The sequence below is a fragment of the Mesoplodon bidens genome (assembly GCF_964165515.1).
Source record: "Mesoplodon bidens genome assembly, chromosome: 3".
In the NCBI taxonomy this organism is placed as follows: domain Eukaryota; kingdom Metazoa; phylum Chordata; class Mammalia; order Artiodactyla; family Ziphiidae; genus Mesoplodon; species Mesoplodon bidens.
The window spans coordinates 170,079,244-170,092,406 of record NC_138178.1 but is presented as its reverse complement, the minus strand read 5'-3'; the positions used below and the strand labels follow the sequence as shown (position 1 = coordinate 170,092,406).

Genomic DNA, 13,163 nt, shown 5'->3' with positions numbered 1-13,163 from the left:
TTAAAAAGTTAAAGGAGAAAATATATACCCAACTCAATAAGATGAGAAAAAGCATTCTCTAAAGTTCTATTGCTATTATAATTTTTTAAAAACTCTTAGCAAAACAGAAATAGAAAAGGATTTCCTTATGACTTCCCTGGCAGTCCTGTGGTTAAGACTCCAAGTTTCCAGTGCAAGGGGCACGGGTTCATTCCCTAGCCGGGGAACTAAGATCGCACATGCCATGCAGCCAAAAAGTAAAAAAAAAAAAAATTATTAAAAAAAAAATGAGGGGCTTCCCTGGTGGCGCAGTGGTTGGGAGTCCACCTGCCGATGCAGGGGACACGGGTTCATGCCCCGGTCCCGGAGGATCCCGCGTGCCACGGAGCGGGTGGGCCTGTGGGCCGTGGCCACTGGGCCTGTGCTTCTGGAGCCTGTGCTCCGCAACGGGGGACGCTGCAACAGTGAGAGGCCCGCGTACTGCAAAAAAAAAAAAAAAAAAAAGAAAAGGATTTTCTTAGCATGAAGAAGATGTTTCTTTTTAAAAAAGTGCCTGGGGACAAGGATTGTATCTGTCATGTGCATGAACCTGGCCCTAGCCCTTATGCTACCTGGCACATGGTCAGTATCTGAAAAATATATATTGAATGAATGAATGAATGGATGAATGAATGAATAAATAAATAAATAAATACTGAATGGACGAAGTACCCCCAACTCTGTTTTCAACCCCATCTTCCTGTCCTCCTTCCCACACCACCTACTTCAGCCAAACAGAGTGACTTTTGGTCGCTGCTGCTGACATATGGTTGCACTTGATGGAACATACGCGAGCTGAGCTGGGAGTTTGACTCACATCCTTTGTGATTATTACCGCAACCCAGAAGGGAGAAGAGAATTCCCCATTTTACAGATGAGAAAAATGAGGCTCACAGAGGCCAATACCTTGCCCGTGGATGTGCAGTCAGTGAGAATCAGCATTTGGATTTAAACCCACATGTCTGTCTTGAAGGCCTGTATTCCTTCGTCCTTCTCACACACAGCCTTTCTGTGGCAGCACTAGGATGTTTGAAGACCCTGTACTTCAACCTAAAGTCCCTGACACCTGGCCACTTGTTCTGAAAAATGACAGTGTCCAGCCCAATTCTCCCTGGACCTAAACGTGCATTATACTTCCATGTGCTTAGTGTCTGCTGGGAATTCCACTGGCCACATCACGTCTCCCCTGTGCGAGATGCTCCAGCCACCCTTGCAATTCTAACCAGTGTGAGCACCACCCACTGGAGCTGGGGGACAAGGATGTGGGGACATCATGTGACAGTGAGCATGTGTGACTTCAGCAGACTCATCCAAGGACATGGCCTCGGGGCCTCTTTTCCCCACAGCCACCTGGAAATGCTTTAATTGGGGCCCAAGCCACAGACGACATCTTCTTTACAGGCCCACAAATAAGATGCCAGGTCCTCGGAGAACAGGCTGCCCAGAGCACGGTTTGTCCTCTGCTGAGGTTGATTTCAGCCATTAAACTGCAGTCACTATAATACTCCTGATACTATGTTTGGGAGAAAAAAAATCTAATTTTCAGAATTGTAGAAGTTACAGAGGACTTCTGGATTTGTTAATCATATCCTAACCCAATCCCCCACTTTTTTTTTTTTTTTTTTTTTTTTTTTTTGCGGTACGCGGGGCTCTCACTGTTGTGGCCTCTCCCGTTGCGGAGCACAGGATCCGGACACGCAGGCTCAGAGGCCATGGCTCACGGGCCCAGCCGCTCCACGGCATGTGGGATCTTCCCGTACCGGGACACGAACCCGTGTCCCCTGCATCGGCAGGCGGACTCTCAACCACTGTGCCACCAGGGAAGCCCTTGGACCATTTTGATGACTACTCTTACCAGCCAAGGGCCTGGGCCAGGCAAGTGGCTCCCTTGCACTAGGTGCAAAAGATGAAGGGGTGCTAGAAAAAAGTCTTAATCAAGATAAATATCATTTGAATACAATATTTAAAAAAATCCAAAATAATGCAAAACCCAAAGATTTACAAAATATTAAAAACTTTAAATGAAGACAGGATCTCACCCTGCCTCACATGACCAGCCCCACTCACCTCACCCTAATTCCACTCCTGCATTGGCCTCAGCAGCACCTTGGCCTCCTCCCTGCCCCAGATCCCCCATATGCGATCAGTTACAATGTCCATCCGTTCTGCCTTTGTCATCCTTCTGACATGTGTCGTGTGTCCGTCCTGTGTCCTTGGATCCCAGGAAGACTGCAGCAGGCTCCCAGCTGGCCCCTCAATTCCACTCCCGCCCCTACCTGAATTCTCTTTTAATGTGACTGCCACCCCTCACTATAAAAGCTTTCACCAGCCACCACCATGTGCCTGGCCAGGGGTAGATTTGGTAAATAAGCACTTGATTATACTGTGACTTCCACTGGGCAGGGACTTGGCTATCTTACTCACCATAGGTCTTTCATTTTTAGAACATCTCTGGAACAAAGCAGGTGCTCAACTGATGTTTGTAAAATGAATGAATAAAAAAGTAAAGTCCTTAGCACAGTGCTCTCATTGATAAAGTTGTTTCCCACAGGGGTACGGCTTAGAATTTCTCCAACTCCCACGCAGGTACACTGGAATTGAACAATTAAAGAAACCAATGGCAGATGGTAAGAGGCAGATTTCTGACTGTTGGAGACAGAAGTTAGAGGTAAACAAGGGGAGAAATCTTAGAATGATCCATGTGGAATGGATTAGAGTTGGAGCCATCAGAATGAACTCATATTTATAGATATGTGTATATACACAGGTTAATATACACACGTATATTTCCTTTATCTGTCAGCTAAGAGGATCTTGAAGCAGCAGATATTCCAACAGCACACAGTAGCCAGATCTTGGTTTCTACTACCGTTCTCCAGTAAAAGTAACCAGGGCTCCTTGGAGAAATGGCTGATGCTAGGAGTAGGGCTGGACATATGTAAGATGAGCTTGGAGCATCTTATAGTGACAGAAAGCAAGGATGTGCTCACAAAGATCATGACGATGGGGGTATGCCAAAGGGACACAGGAGCCAAGCGAAAGAGGCAAAGCTGGAACAATCTGAACAACAAAATAAATACTGAGTGTTGGATTATAACCCAAAGTATAAAATCAATATCCATGGGTCCATACTGATATAAATACATGACTGAATAAATCAATGGGAGAGGATAGTCAAGTCTTCCATGCAGAAAAATGCAAATAATTTATGTAGATCCTCCACCTCTTAAAGGCAGGCTGTGCATAGTAACTTCCTTCCAAAGATGACAGTATGGAAGTGCTGGGGGGAAGGAGAGTAACTTTACAGTGGAGAAACCTGACAAGCATGACCTCAGCCTGGTGATCAAGGTCAACATCAACAGTGATATCATATTGATAGCATGAAACACTTATAAATGTGTTGAGAATGGCAGTTTATCACTGTGGTAGTCTTCCCCCAAACTAATAATCCCAGTTAACTATGAGAAAAACACAAAATGAGGGATATTCTATGGAATACCTAGCCAGTACTCCTCAAACGAACAAGGTCATCAAAAACAAGGAAAGTGGACTTCCCTGGAGGCACAGTGGTTAAGAATCCACCCGTCAATGCAGGGGACATGTGTTCGAAACCTGGTCCGGGAAGATCCCACATGCCACAGAGCAACTAAGCCCGCGCACCACAACTACTCAGCCTGAGCTCTAGAGCCCACAAGCCACAACTACTGAAGCCCGTATCCCTAGACACCGTGCTCCACCAGAAGAAAAGCCTTCACAGTGAGAAGCCCGCACACTGTAACAAAGAGTAGATCCCACTCACTGCAACTAGAGAAAGCCCGCACACAGCAAAAAACACGAAATGCAGCCAAAAATAAAAATTAATTAATTAGTTACTTTTAAAAAAAACAAGGAAAGTCTGGGGACCTGTCACAGACCAGAGGAACTTAAGGAGACATGATGACAAAATGTAATGCAGTGTCCTGGATGGGCTCAGAACATAAGGAAAAAACTAAGGAGATGAAGGACAGTCAGTACCTGGCTTACGATAGCACCACCTATGATTTTTTGACTTTACACTGGTGTGAAAGCAATATGCCTTCAGTAGGAGCCATACTTCAAATTTTGAACTTTGATTTTTTTTCCAGGCTTGTGATACGCAGTGCACTCCTCTCTCATGATGCTGGGTAGCGGCAGTGAACACAGGTCCCAGTCAGCCACGTGATCACGAGGGTAAGCGAATGATACACTGACAACCATTCTGTACCCAAACATTCTGTTTTTCACTTCCAGTGCAGTATTCGATAAATTACATGAGATCGTCAACACTTTATTATAAACTAGGCTTTGTGTTAGATGATTCTGCCCAACTGTAGGCTAATGTGAGTGTTCTGGGCATGTTAAGGTAGGCTGGGCTAAACTATGGTGTTCAGTAGATTAGTGTATGAAATGCACCTTTGACCTATGATATTTCCAACTCATGATATTTTCAATTTTCATCATTTTATCAGGACTAACGCTATTGTAAGTTGAGGAAGATCTGTATAGGCTTGAGTTTATATTAAAGTATCAAGATTGGTTATTTGTGACCAACATATCATAGTTATGTAAGATGCTAATAAAAAGGGAAGCTGGGAAAGGGGTATATAGAAACTCTCTGTATTATTGTAACTTTCTGGTAAGTCTAAAAGTATTCTAAAATAAAAATGCTATTCTGAAAAGGTAGGAACTTATTAAAAACAATAGTACAGTTTTGCACATGCTAAAGTGTCAAGAAGTACATAAATACTACAATAAGTATGTCATTTTACTTTGAAAACGATTTCTCTTCATTATGGTTGCTTATAGGTAATGTTGGTGACAGTTGAGACGGACATATAAACAGCTCATTTAAGACAATTTAGTAATTGACTGTGATAAGGGAAGGGCCTTCATCCCTCAACTATTGCTGTTAACGAAAACATGATTGTGACACTTGTTAAATGATAGGGGAGATTTTATTCACAATATTGCCATGGGCGAGAGAGATCAGGCTCAACTCCAGACACAGCAAGACAAGGGGGGAATTTTACAGCCAATGAGCGGAGTGAGGGGGGTCAGTGGATGGAAAAATACCAAAAGGAAACCTCAAGGGTAGGGGGATTCTTACTAAACTACTAAACCAACTTAGTGAGATTCTTGCTGAGAACAGGCCAGAGTGATTAATTATCAAGGATGGGAGATTCTCTCTAAACTGACTTAGCAGGATTCCTGCTAAATCTAGACTTGGCAAGGACAGACCCAAGAGACCCAGGTCGAGGCTATGTCCAGAAGAGGAGTCAGGGCAGCCCAGCTAATGTTTGGTCAAGGAGAGGGTCTCTGTCATTGCCTGGCTTGGCCTCATGCAGGGTTGGCTGTCCCAGGTAGAGTTTGCTTGGTTACAATAAGAAGCAGTCAACCAGCCCCAATAACGGGCCACTGAATGTACTCAGCGCCTTCCATATTTATCGGACAGAGCTGCAGGCAGCACAGCGGGGCCTCTGGCTTCCTCCAGCTCCTTCTCCCTGGGGCCTCATGGTCCCCCAGCTTGGCTTCTCTCTCAGCCCGTCTCTCCTCTCCTCTCTTCTCCACAGACCATCTTCTGTCACTCATGATCTCTGCCCAGCTGGGCAAAAGGCCAACTCCAACTGGGCAAGATGTCAACACAACTAGACCCCCCATACCTTCTTGGTGAATGGCCACCACGTTGGATCTCTGTGACATAGTTCCTCTTAGGAGGGTCTAATTGGCTCAGCCCAGCCCACCAATGAGCCATCCTTTTTGGTTTTTTTTAAACTTATTTTTATTGGAGTATAGTTGATGAGCCATCCTTGAGTCATTTCCATGATTGGTCCAATCAGCTGTTGTGGCGTCAGGGTCACGTGACTTCTTTTTTGCAAACGAAATGAGCAAAGCCAGTTAGGTCAGAAGGGAAAGTTGGGAATGGGAGGTAAACTGATTGGCCTTCTGATAGACAGCCCCTTGACCTATGTTCCCTTCAGGAACATTCCTGTGAATGCTGGGAAGAAAGACTGGAGTGTTCTTGGGGTTGACTTTTGCTTCTGAGTCAGGAGTCTATGGCTGCATTTCTTCTGTCTATTACTTTCTTGTGCTGAAATGCCAAGATGTCAGGGTAGGTGTGAGGATTATGATTCTGATCCTTGGGCAGCCTCTGGTGTAATGCTACATGCTAGGAGCCTGGAGACCTCCTGCTGTCCCTGCTCTGACATCCCAGCTGTGTGGACCCTGGCCCGGTCACTTACGCACCTGACTGAACTGTATTCCAATAGGCTGAATTGAGTTAGGACAGCTTTTGGAGACACCAGTTGATCCAGTCCACAGTCAATCAACAGTCAATGAACATTTACCCCCTGCCTGCTGTGTGATAAGGAACGTTCTCTCCCCCCAGCACTTGGCTATCAGGTACAGAGAGTAAAAGGAGGGGCTGGCGCTACCTGATCTCTTAGTCTCCTGCCATGACTCACATGAACTGTTTTACAGCTATCAATGCCCAAGGTTAGGGCTACTGTGAAAAAGAGAGCTAGAGAACAAGAGAGTGTGTTCAAGAGAACGTACCTGACAAGGCTGCCTTCAAGGAGGAAAATGGAAAAGCCAAGATTGTGGTTGTCAGTAGACAGGGACAGGAGCCAGTCTGTGAGGGGTGGAGGCATAAATCTCTCCCACTTAGAAGCTCCTCCCAGAGTTCTCTCTAGCGGGCAAAGACTGAAGGGCTGGAGAGAGAGGTTTTGGGAAAAGAGTTGACAGAGCCCCATCTCCAAATGGACCTGTGCTCTCTTGGCTGGAGCCAGACACACCAAGTTCAAGGCTGGCTCTATAACCCAAGGCAGGTTGCTTAGACTGTTCTAAGTCTTAGCTTCCTTAGCTGCAAAATGGGAGATAAAATACCTTTCTCCCAGGGCCACTGTGAAAAGCATATGATAGTAGACAGTCCCTGATACAGGATGTGCATTCTCACTGCTTTTATTAAGCATAATGCTAGAAGTTCTAACAAGTGCAATAAAGCCAGAAAGGATATAAATGGCATATGGATTAGACGAAATAAAACTTTTCCTTTTTGAAGATGACATGATGGTCTACATAAAAATTCCCAAAGAGTCTACAAAAACTATCCTAGAACTAACTAATAAGCAAGTTCAGCAAGATCACTGGATACAAGACAAGCATACTAAAATAAATTATTAGAGTTTCCATATATTAGCAATGAACCCGAGGTCACCAAAATTAAAAATACAACACCTTTTACAATTGCTCAAAAATGAAATATTTAGGTGTAAATCTAACAAATATATATAGAACTTGTCTACTGAAAGCTACAAAAAACTGATGAAAGAATTCAAAGAAGATCCAAATAAATGGAGAGGCATGGTTTCTTCATGGACTGAAAGAGTCAACACAGTAAAGATGTCAATTCTCCCCAAATTAATATGCAGGTCTAATTTAATTCCTCTTAAAATTCTAGCAAGATTTCTTGTAGATAGAGACAAGATTATTCTAAATTTTATTTGAAAAAATAATAGAACTAGAACAGCTAAAGCAATGTTGGAAAATAAGAATAAAGTGGGAGGAATCACTTTACCCAATCTCAAGACTTCCTATTAGCTACAGTAATCAAGATGGTGATATTGAAAGAGTGATAGAATGATGAAACATAGAATGATGGAACAGAATTGAGAACCAAGAAATAGACCCACAGAGACATGCCCAACTGCTTATTGACAAAGATGCAAAATCAATTCAGTGGAAGAAGGATCCTGTTCAACAAATGGTATTGGAGCAAGTAGACATCCATAGAAAAAAGCCATAATAAAGAACCTGGACCTAAGTCTTATGTCTCATACAAAAATTAACTCTAAGTGGTTCATGGACTTAAATGTACCCTGCAAAACTACAAAACTATGTAGGAAAACACACAGAAGAAAATCTTCAGGATCTAGGGCTTGGCAAAGAGTTTGTAGACATGACACTAAAAGCACAACTCAGAAAAGGAAAATTAATAAATTGGGCCTACTCTGAGAAAGACCCTGTGAAGAGGATGAAAGGACAAGTCACTGCCTGGAAGAAAATGTTTGCAAACCAAATATCGAACAAAGGACTCATATGTAGAACATATATCAAATTCTCTAAACTCAACAGTAAACAAATAAATAAATAATCCAATTGGAAGACTGGCAAAAAAATAACACATGAAGAAACATTTAACTGAAGAGGATATGCTGATAGGATATAAGCACATGAAAAGATGTTCAACATCATTAGTCATGAGGAACATGCAAATCGAAACCGCAATAAGACATCAACCACAAACCCACAATAATGGCTAAAACAGAAAATAATGCCAACACCAAATGTTGGTAAGGATGCAGAGAAACTGGACCACCCACACACTGCTGCTGTAAAGTGGCACAGCCACTTGGAAAACATTCCGTCAATTTCTCAAAAACTAAACATGCAACTACTATGCAATCCAGCAATCATGTCCTTGGGCTTGTACTCCTGAGAACTGAAAATTTATATTCATACAAATTCTGTACACAAATGTTCACTGCAGATCCATTTGCAACAGCCCAAAACTGGAAACACCCCAGATGCCCCTCGCTGAGGTGAATGGATAAACAAGCTGTAGCACATCCCTGCCATGGAATACTATTCATCAATAAAAAAAAAGAAAGAACAAACGAATGATACATGCAACAACCTGGATGACCCTCCAGAGAGCTACATTGAGTGAAATAAAGCAAATCCCAAAAGGTTACATACTGTAAGGTGCCATTTACACAGTCTTGAAATGGCAAAATTATATGAATGGAGATTTTTGGTTGCCAGGAGTTACGGAAGGGGGGGCAGGAGGGAACTGGGTGAGGCAATAAACGGGCAATATAAGAAACCCTAGTTGTGACAGATATACCTTGCATCTTGCCTGTATCAACATCAATATCCTGCAATACTGTACTATAGTGTTGCAAGATATTACCATTAAGGGAAACTGGATAAAATGTACTTTGGATCACTCTGTAGTATTTCTTTTTTTTAAATTACTTTAACATGCATTTAATCAAACTAAAGGAAACACATATATTAAGAGAGTTTCACTAAGAGTAGTACAGTAGGTAGGCTCACAGTTTCTCTCTAAAGTCAATAGCTCATTGTCTTCACAGAAATGATGGGCAGGGCAGGGGGTGGTGTCGATGGATCCTCAACCAGGAGGACAGGTTGCCACATATACAGCCCAAATGAGTTCTCGAGGAGTTTGGGGGGCTTCAAATTTTGTCCTCTTCATATGCTCATGTAAACAATCTCAAGTATTATGAGCTACAGTTCAACAAAGCCTCTGACAGAATTGGTTACCAGAGATGGGCAAGCCTGGTTGGCCCCACAGAAGGAGCTGGCATCTGGACCAAGCTGCTTGTCCCTGACCCCAGGAAAGAGCTGCTCAGTTCTCTGAGCTTTTTTGCAGGGGTCCTCACTCTGGGCAACACCCCTCTTAGTGGAGGTACAGGAAGTTACAGGCCCCATGGATGGGGAAAACCACGTATTGGTTTTCCAGGTTCATTACCTCTAGCTCTTGATCCTCTCTCAGGGAAAGCCTCTGGTATCCTGTGTCCTTCCTGAAAACGGCTCTCCCATCCCTGTCCAAGGAGGACAGGCGCAGGCGGAACGCGACCTTTCTCTGCTCGAGTACGCTGACCCCGAGGCTGTAGGAGTTGTTTGGCGCGCTGTACCAGAAAATGATGTGCTGATTGGCGTAGCACACCACCAGGTCCCAGCTGAAGTTGAAGCCTTCCCACCGCCAGCTGCACTGCTTGTGCCTGTGGAGCTGGCCCCCGCACCGCATGCTGTTCCCCTGGGGGTCGGACCCGTAGACGTCCACGGGCCAGAGCTCTCTGGTCTGCTCAGCCTGGAGGGGGCCAAGAAAACACTCTTTGTACACTGGACACAAGCAAGCGGCAGGGATCAGCGCATCCTGGTGGATGACGCGTGCTGACGTCGGGTCGCAGATTATGTAGGCAAACCGCAGCTGCTGGAACACTGGCACGAAGGCTCTGCCCTGCTCGGTCTCCAGGAAAGGGGTGCCCTCCGAATCCCTCCTGGACCTGGCAAACCATGAGTCGGTGTCAGGCAATAGGGCCCTGCGCGGGCCCCTCCATGTCGGCTGCAGCTGCAAGAACATCCACTTTTTCAGCATGGTGTACACGTCCATCTCCACCCCCATCACCAAGAGCTCTGAACAGGCAATGACCCCTTTCATGAGATCCAGGCTGACTTCTCACAATAGCTTCTCACTGCACTGGGTCATCATGTTGTCCAGCAGCCACTGAAGACACATGGTCCTGACGGTCTGGAGCCCGTAGCTTTCAGCAGAGTAGTCGTAGCTGCACATGGTCTGGGCACGGACAGTCACCTTCATGACCTCCCCGCACTGCCGAATCACCTCGTCCAGCTGCAGCATGCTGGCTGTGGCCAGGATGGCGACGACTCGACCGGGTGGGATGAAAATGGAGCCTCGGTACAGGGCACCGAAAGCCTCGTGCAGTGCCTCGCCATCAATATTCTCGTCAGGCATCTGCAACTCGATAGTATCCATGTTTGTCTCCCGCCAAGCGCCCCTGAACATGCTAGCAAAGTACCTTGACTGGCACAAGTAGACCCTATGCAAGTTGCACTCGTCCCCCAGTGTGCGGATCCGCACGTCGCTCTGTTCTCCTCTCAGGACGAGTGCCTCCTAAACGGACCCTGGACGATCTTGAGCACGTTTCCGGCAGGGCTTTTTTGTGAGCGGCCCCCCTGGGCCTCTCTTCCGCTTGCGGCTCTCCTGACGGGCGGCAGGTCTGGCCTCTTGACTCTCCTTCCGTTCCTTTCTCTCTGCCACTACTGCCTCCTCAGGCTCCTCCTCCCCACCAGTGGCACCTGGCTCCTCTGGGGCACGCCCCCACCAGTGCCATGGCATCCGACTGCTTCGTGCTCCCATGGCCTATACCTCAGTGGTGCAGTGGACAAGCTTCCTCTCCAGGCGCCGTTGGCCCGGGCACGAGCCCAGCCCAGAGTGCTGCTGAGTACTAGGACGTTTGCTCTAACGGTCTCGGGAGAGAACGCCACGCTAAGCCACCCGAGATAGGGTCTTTGTGGATATAATCAATTAAGATGAGGTCGAATTGGATTAGCTGAGTGTCCTCCTAAGAAGAGGGAAATTTGCACACAGAGACCCGGAAACAGGGAAGAAAGCATGTGAAGGTAGAGACTGAAGCGTTGTGCCTACAAGTCCAGAAACACCCAGGATTGCAGGCAACACCAACGAAGTGAAGAAAAAGGCAGAGAATAGGTTCTCCACGGAGCCGTCAGAAGGAACCAACCCTGTCGGCATCTTGATTTGGGGCTTCTGGCCTCCTGAACTGGGACGAAGTATACTTCTCTTGTTTGAAGTCACCCATTTGTTATGGCAGCCACAGGAAACTACTACATGGGGACACTGAGAGGAGGGGACCTGCCTCAGATCTTGGAGCTGGTTTGTCACAGTGCCCATCGTATATGCCTTCTCTGATGCCCGAGTCCCTAATCCAGCTTAAAGGTAAGCACTTGTTCACCTCTTAGGCTGCATTTTACTAAGCTTTGTACCAAAGGAATGAGCAGGAGAGAGTGAGTTATTGAGGTTGGTGCCCAGTTTTCTAGAAACAAACACCATTCTTCCCTATCAAATCACTGTGCTCTTCTTATCTACCTAATGAATTTCTGTCACATACTGAGGATATTCCCCCAAAAGTAAACTCTCCTGTGCCTCCTGAGCCCAAACACAGGTTGGTGCATTCTACTTGCCTTCATCTGCCCAGTCCCTGTTCAGCTAGAGTTACTAAAAGAATACTAAGGAGAAACTAATTGTGCACTTTAGTTCTGTTTCTTAAAGAAATGAATGAATAAATAAGGTGAAATCCTGTCATACATTCATCTCCCTATAGATCTGTTATCTGACGTCTTGGTCCATAATTCAAAATCTCTTTAGTGAGGGAATTTTTTCAGCTACAGGATTATATTTAGTATTTCAAGGACTTCTCTGAAGAGTAATATTTAGGATAAGCTCCGTTGATCAAATTTCCCTGGGATTTTTCAGAAGATTCAAAACACCTCCCCCAGCGGACACCAATATAAAGAGTAAAACCCAAGCCATGTTTCTGAATTCCCAAACCCTGATCCTGGGCCCTTTACATCATCCTGTGGGAACGTAAGTGGCAGGGGCATCAGGAAGGAGAGGCAGAGCCCTGGAGGAGAAGAGGGTGAGATTCAGACTCAGAGATCTGCACACTCGGATCCTGGTTTTGCTGTGTATCACGTGGGACTCTGGTAATTGAATTAAGCTCTCTCATTTTTCCCCTTTGCACCTTGCAAAGTGAGTGTTGGTCCAGTGAAACAATACACCGTTTTGGGTAGTTCTGAGCAGGAAAGAAACCTACTGAACCGGAAGAGAGAAATACATTTAGTTCGAATGGGTTCAGTTAGTCAAAAAGGTGGAAAATCCCGTGACGCGTAACATGTACGTTTGGAAACACTTTGTGTGTGATGGCAGCAGGAAGATCAAGAGCTGAGTTGGGGGTGAGGGGATGTCGTGGTCAGTAAGATGTAAGGGAACTTAGGCAAGAAAGGAAGACGAGGAGGCTCAAATCCCTGTGGCCTCCAGGGGATGTCAGCCAAGGTACTGAAGGGTCTGCTTAAGACCAGGTGTGTGGGTAACCACCCTGGTGTGGGGTCCATCCTCATGCGAAGAAGTAAACAGTGACAGAGACAGAGAGGAACACACGGTCTTAGGAGATCCCCCTTGGAACGGGCATTGGAGCCGAGCTTGAGCGGCATTTGATAGAAGATGAAAAAGGACATTGTTTGGGGAAGGGAGATCCTTGAGAGACAAACAGATTGGTACACACATGCACTCAGAGCGAGAGAGAGTTGGACTTCGTGTCTGAGAGCATCGTGAACTTGCCTGTTCATTCTCCTGTGGGATGGTTTCAAACTGGAAAAAAAAAAAAAGAAAAGCTACACGCTCCTAACCTTGCACTGCCTCCTGTGCCCTGCTTATCCTGTCCCCACAGTGGGTCTTGGGCTGGGGCAGGCAGAGTTCATGGTGTCCATGGCTTATGAGCTTGTGT

The 13,163-nt window shown here is 45.7% G+C and overlaps 1 pseudogene across 1 annotated transcript; it reads right to left on the bottom strand.

Moving 5' to 3' along the window:
* Positions 1-9,493: 9,493 nt before the first annotated feature.
* Positions 9,494-10,978, bottom strand: LOC308614128 (germ cell-less protein-like 1; annotated as a pseudogene). The gene has a single exon. The product of its transcript is annotated as a germ cell-less protein-like 1 (transcript).
* Positions 10,979-13,163: the final 2,185 nt, after the last annotated feature.